The sequence below is a fragment of the Tachysurus vachellii genome, chromosome 12 (genome assembly GCF_030014155.1).
Source record: "Tachysurus vachellii isolate PV-2020 chromosome 12, HZAU_Pvac_v1, whole genome shotgun sequence".
Taxonomy (NCBI): domain Eukaryota; kingdom Metazoa; phylum Chordata; class Actinopteri; order Siluriformes; family Bagridae; genus Tachysurus; species Tachysurus vachellii.
Genome location: NC_083471.1, coordinates 24987974 through 24995461, shown reverse-complemented (window position 1 = coordinate 24995461; position 7488 = coordinate 24987974).

Sequence of the window (7488 nt, the reverse complement as noted above, 5' to 3'; positions counted from 1 at the left end):
ACTCATTCACTACCGCTTATCCGAACTACCTCGGGTCACGGGGAGCCTGTGACTATCTCAGGCGTCATCGGGCATCAAGACAGGATACACCCTGGACGGAGTGCCAACCCATCGCAGGGCACACACACACACTCTAATTCACTCACGCAATCACACACTACAGACAATTTTCCAGAGATGCCAATCAACCTACCATGCATGTCTTTGGACCGGGGGAGGAAACCGGAGTACCCGGAGGAAACCCCCGAGGCACGGGGAGAACATGCAAACTCCACACACACGAGGCGGGAATCGAACCCCCAACCCTGGAGGTGTGAGGTGAACGTGCTAACCACTAAGGCACCGTGCCCCCCCTAATCTGATTATACAAGAAGTATTTTTATTTTTTTTTTAGAATAAAATCACCAACAATACGGACTTACACCCTTAAGTCAGGAGTGTAAACTTTAACGTACTCGGATCCTAATATCATGATATATATTTGTGTAGACTTGACTATGAGAAGAATTTTTTGCCAGTTTGAGTTTTTTTCCCCATTTGTTAAAATGACAAGCTTCTGCAAATATGCTTTGAGGGTTCGTTTTACTAACGAAGTACTAATTTGTCTGGTTCTCTAAATGGAACTGTTGAGTCGGTCTTTCCTCTCCGTTTCCTAACTAATCAACTCCAGTCTGACTTGAAATAAAAAAAAGGAAACCAGACAGGGAGCTGATTAGAATCTGATCTATCCATCAGGAGCCACTGGAACTTTCAGGAACAGTATGAAAATGCTGTGGATTAATACAATAGATATGCATATAATGTCATGATGGTGTTGAAGATGATGATGATGATGATGATGATGATGATGAAACACAGTCGAGTGCAAAACTTTGCTTATACCTGAGAAAAATAAATATACATTTGTTAAAAACAAATATACAATTTGTTAGACGAAGATGTTCGTTAAGAAACGGAACAAAGATTTAGAACAAATAAATAAATATATCTCGTAAAGTGTTTTTTCCATAAAATAAATACTGTACATTTCTTTACAGAGCACAGTGTTTCCATTTATAATGCTAATAATAAAGAGCTAGATGTGGGCGTGTCCAGTAACGCTACAAAGCTGAGAAAAATTGAACTTTATGCAAATTAGGACCGACTTTGTTCAGCGACTACCAATGGGATTGAAGACAGCAGAATAGAGCACACGTGATCCTGAACAAAGACTTTTTAATTGCTGGAGATCCAGGTGTGAGCTTCAAATGTTATTCCTCTATTCACCAACAGAGGGCAGAGTGGATCATAGTGTGTAGAAACACCACCGTGAACAATCAGGACAATTAAAAACATCAAACTTATTAAACTACGACTATAAAATTGGGATTATTAAGAGAAAACAAAAGTGAATAATAAATGAATAGGTCGAGTGTTATGTAGCGAAGACGTTGAATAAGCTACACACTCTCGGTCATGGTTATGACGTCACAAAGTGTTTGCGTTATTATTCGTGCGTCACTAGTCACTAGAAAGACTTCAATTATTCTGGTGTCTAGTTCTGGAAAGGAAACTGTCCTGGTGCTCTGGAATGTAAGGAAGTAGATCAATAACAAACAAACAAAAAAACAAACAAATAACAATAAAGTTTCTAATAAGAAGTCATTATGGCCATATTAATAAAGTAATAAAATAAAAAGTACTACTATAATCTGCAATGATGATATGATTAATAATAAAACATTACCTTCAAGAACAATAAGATTATTTAATATAAAATGAAATAATAAAATAATAAAGACAAAAACTACAAACAACAACAATAATAATAATATAAATTGTAGTTGTTATTATTATTAGATTTATTATTATTATTATTATTATTATTATTATTATTATTATTATTATTATTATTATTATTGCTAATATTAGATTACATCAGATTAGATTAGATTCAACTTTATTGTTATTACTATCATTATTACATATTATTACATTTCATTTTTATGTATTCTCTCTCTCTCTCTCTCTCTCTCTCTCTCTCTCTCTCTCTCCTTTCCGCAATTTCCTTGATTTTTTTCGGTATTGGAGCTCCCTCATACTGTAAAACCAGATTTCACAGAGATGTATTAAACAATTGCTTGAGATAAATGAACGTGAAAACTGATCCGTTCATTATGATTTATCACTAACAGATGAAAAAATCAACACTGATTTCCATGCAGACAGATTGATAAACTAATAGAAGACAGACAGACATGTGCGTGTGACACTGTGTGTCTGGCAGTAATTACTGCGACGTCTTCTGTAATTGTTCATATTTAACTTTTATGGCCCTGATACTGAAGGACACAGCTCTTCTCTGTGCAGAACAAAGCCTTCATTGTGACACATCGGATGTTTTACAACACTTTCATGAAGAACGAAACACCAATAAAACGATGATTTTTTTTTACAGTGGTCTTATCACACACACAGAAGAATAGGACTTACACAAAAATGCACACACGGCGCAAAGACACTGCTGGAGCAAGTAATGTTAACTCTACATAAAGATTTAGATAAATATACAAATCATATGATCATATCTAACTCTAACCTTAAAGTAAAAAAGATCTAAAGTACTCTAACTAAACGTCAGACCGCCTGACTTTCTAACTAAATAACTAACTAACTAAATAACTAACTGACATGCCCAATAATGAACTCGTTTTAAATGAAAAAATAACTAATGCATTTACTATTCTTAATATTCTTACTAGTCTTATTAACATACCATAACCAACAGACTAGCTTTTTGATCTAATTTAGTAGCTAAACACGTTACTGAATATCTGACTTAATGAAATAGAATAAACTAAAGTAACCAAGTTACATACCTTATACTTTACTATCTAAACTCACATACTTACCCACTGACTAGTTTAAAGCCTACTGACTTATTTACCCCTTAACCAATTAACCCGGAAGTGTTCAGTCTAGTCCACACTGGGTCGGATTGGCTGCAGGTTTTCATCCTGATTTCTCCAGTTTAATCAGGTGAGCTTGGCTTTCAGCAGACTCAGGTGTGATTCTGCTCAGTTGGAATGGAAATCTGCTCCCACACCGACCCTCTGCAGCTTGGACATTCTTGAACTAACCTAACTAACATAACTAGATTACTGCATTCAAACTTAGTAATTTAACCCACTGAAGCACTTAATAACTTATCAAACTAACTAACTAACTAACTAACTAACTAACTAACTAACTAACTAACTAATATATTACTTAGAATAATAATACTAGAAAAATAAGCAACACTTCAATTTTATTTATCCCTTTAATCATTATTTTTCCTTACTGACTAACTTAATGATTTTCCACTTTACTAACTAACTCAATAATGGATAAACTAACTTTCATTCATTCATTCATTCATTCATCTTCTACCGCTTATCCGAACTACCTCGGTCACGGGGAGCCTGTGCCTATCTCAGGCATCATCGGGCATCAAGGCAGGATACACCCTGGACGGAGTGCCAACCCATCACAGGGCACACACACACACACTCTCATTCACTCATGCACTCACACACTACGGACAATTTTCCAGAGATGCCAATCAACCTACCATGCATGTCTTTGGACCGGGGGAGGAACCCGGAGTACCTGGAGGAAACCCCCGAGGTACGGGGAGAACATGCAAACTCCACACACACAAGGTGGAGGCGGGAATCGAACCCCCAACCATGGAGGTGTGAGGCGAACGTGCTAACCACTAAGCCACCGTGCCCCCTAGACTAACTTTACTAACACAATTAACCTAGTTTTTTTTTACTTATTAACCACAATTAACCTATGAAACTCACTAAATTGGTGACTTTACTGACTTATTAACTGACATACCAGTGTACTGACTTACTTTACTAACTTAATTAACTTTACTTACTATCTTTACTCACTGACTTTACTTTACTTAAGTCTCAAAATTTTGACTCACCGATTTTACTCACACTAAATTCAATCGATAATGTATTCCGTTAGCTTTCTGATGTACTGACTTTACTTAGCTCACTAACTCACTGACTTCACTGAACAATTTAACTCACTGACTTTCACATGATTTAAAATTATTCACCAAACGGTTAACCATAAAATGTTGTAACTAATTAGCTTAAATTAAATTCATTAATAAACAATTAATAATATTAACTATTTTAATAACTATTCAGCAAGAAAATATGAAAGCAAATAAACAGATAAATAAAACCAAATAAAAAACAATAATAACTGACTTAAGAACTAATCAGCTAGGCAAACAAACGTGATAAATAACATAAATAAATAAATAACAGAGAACAATTAATAATAATTACTCATTCAATAACTAATCAGCAAGCAAACAAGAAAGTAAACAAATTAACAAACATAAATAAAAGCAAACACAATGAACAATAATAACTAACTTAATAGCTATAAAATCAGCTATAAACAAACAAACACAAACAATATATTCAGCATTTGGCGCTGACGATCTCACTCAGGACCCGGTGAGATGCTCCTGCTCTATTCCACCATAATGGACATGTCAGAGTTTGAGTAACTGTCTTAAAATTTGGTGTGTTTAAATTTTACTTCAGTGTTTAATCCACCATCAAAAGAGGACACGCCGAAGTCACTTCCTTTGTTCATCTCAGGGCCTGGGTTCTCCTGTAACATGTGGCTTTCATCATCAGCGTCATCATTATCATCATCATTATCGTCACCGCCGTCACCACCTCAGACTTCAGTGACATCATCCTCCAGAACAAGAGTGGAAATCATTGTCGTGCTTCGGGGGCTGAGCGAGTCTTTCACAGATTCAGCCTTTGTTTTTTTTTTGCATTGAGTCAGAAACATATGTTGATCATTTTGTGTTTTTTTTTACAGCTTTTGCAAAGTCCAGCTTTAAAACTAGTCACAAAGTATGTGATGAGATTCGTAAGCCGCGGTTATAAAACTAGTAGGAAATTTACTTATTAATATGTAAATATTGACAGCACAGAATTAGGGGGCAAAGGGAATCTTGCCCCAGTAGACCTCTATTCACTCCCTCTGTGATATTCTCAGGATATTGCGGTTTTTCAAAATAATTTTCTACAGATTTGTTCCCCGACACGTCATGTGACATCACAACATGCATTCAGCCAAACCCCTCTTCCATTCAGGTGTGTAGAGATTACTACATCTCTCAGAGAAAGTCATTGCAGACGTGACTCGGTTGGAGGAGCCTAAAAGGAAAATTTGATGAGTGCGATTTCATCAATTCAAGTAGTTCTCCACAGCGTCAGGAGTGTTGTGTGGCAAGAGTGTCAGCAAGAATCAAAGGAAAGGTGTAGAAGACAGTAGTGAGAGCAGCTCTGCTGTATGGGTTAGAGACTGTAGCAGTGAGGAAAAGACATGAGGCAGAGATGGAGGTAGCAGACATGAGGATGATGAGGTTCACTTTAAGAGTGACGAGGATGGACAGGATCAGGGACGAGCACATCAGAGGGACGGCTTAGGTTGGCTGTTTTAGGGACAAGGACAGAGAGACTAGATTGAGATGGTTTGGACATGTACAGAGGAGGGAGATGGTTATATTGGTAGAAGGATGTTGGAGATGGAGTTGCAGGTCAGAGGTCAAGAGGAAGGACAAAGAGGAGATATATGGATGTGTTAAATGAGGACATGAAGGTAATTGGTGCAATAGTAGAGGATGCTAAGGAGAGAGTTAGGTGGAAACAGATGATTCGCTGTGGTGACCTCTAACAGGAAAAGCTGAAAGAAGAACAAGAAGAAGAAGAACAAGAAGGTTTCCACAGAAAGAAGAACAATGAAGGCCTCAACAAGGTTTTTGGTTGCAACAAACTTCAAATATTAGTTCTTGTTCCAGTTCTTCTTCGTCTTCTTTAATTTTTCTTTAGATAATTTTGTGATAACTTGTAAATGTAAGCAATCTAGAAAGGAGAGCAAATCAGTGTCTGTCAAATAGGAGTGTTGTTTAGATCGTTAGCTGCTCAAAATAGATAATTAGTATTTCGATTGGATTTAAATTGGATAGAGTTGTGAATAAAGACCTGTTGTTTGGTCACAAGGCTGATGTCTAACAGAATAAAACACAGATCATTTAAATCTATGTCACCTTAAATCTCCGCCCAATTAAATATCAAATGTTCATACATGTACTTGGGTGCCTGGATTCTAATAATAATAAAAAAAAGCTTCGACACATCATCTCACTACAATTTATTTTTGAGGTTTGAGGTGGAGATTTATTGGTATCCATATAACATAACAGCAGCTTAAATATAACCATCAATCCAGTTTGTAAACTATTAGAAACAGTCTAAAATAAGATGTCGCTTAGCTACACGGTGAAGTTTTCTTCCTGGTTAGAAGACAAGAAGTCCCACGGAGTCCACTGAGGTGAATATTTACATGAAAATGACACAGATTTACATATCTGACTAGCAACATTAACTGCATCGTAAAACAAGTTAAGCAAATGTCGGATTATGAGAACGTCCTTGAAAATGGACATCTGTGAATCAGATACGGTGACGGACGGAAAATGTTGGCTGCCATGTTGGACCGACTGATTCATTATTACTGTGTATACAACAGCATTTTTTCACACCTGCCTGAAAATTTTGCATATATATATATATATATATATATATTCCTTCATTCATTCATCTTCTACCGCTTATCCAAACTACCTCGGGTCACGGGGAGCCTGTGCCTATCTCAGGCGTCATTGGGCATCAAGGCAGGATACACCCTGGACAGAGTGTCAACCCATCGCAGAGCACACACACACACTCTCATTCACTCACGCAATCACACACTAGGGACAATTTCCAGAGATGCCAATCAACCTACCATGCATGTCTTTGGACCGGGGGAGGAAACCGGAGTACCCGGAGGAAACCCCCGAGGCACGGGGAGAACATGCAAACTCCACACACACAAGGTGGAGGCGGGAATCGAACCCCCAACCCTGGAGGTGTGAGGCGAACGTGCTAACCACTAAGCCACTGTGCCCCTATATATATATATATATATATATATATATATATATATATATATATATATATATATATATATATATATATATATATATATATATATATATATATATATATATATATATATATATATATATGCAAGAGTTTCAGGCAGGTGTGAAAAATGCTTTCAAAAATGGAAGTGTTAAACATTTATTTTCATAAGTATACAAAATGCAGTGAATGAACAAACAGAAAGAGAAAACTAAATTAAACCAATATTTGCTGTGACCGCCCTTTGCCTTCAAAAGAGCAGCAATTCTTCTAGGTACACTCGCACACAGTTTTTGAAGGAACTCGGCTGGTAGGTTGTTCCAAACATCTTGGAGAACTAACCACAGATCTTCTGAGGATGTAGGCTTTCTCACATCCTTCTGTCTCTTCATGTAATCCCAGACACGCTCGATGATGTTGAGATCAGGGCTCTGTGGGGGTCGTG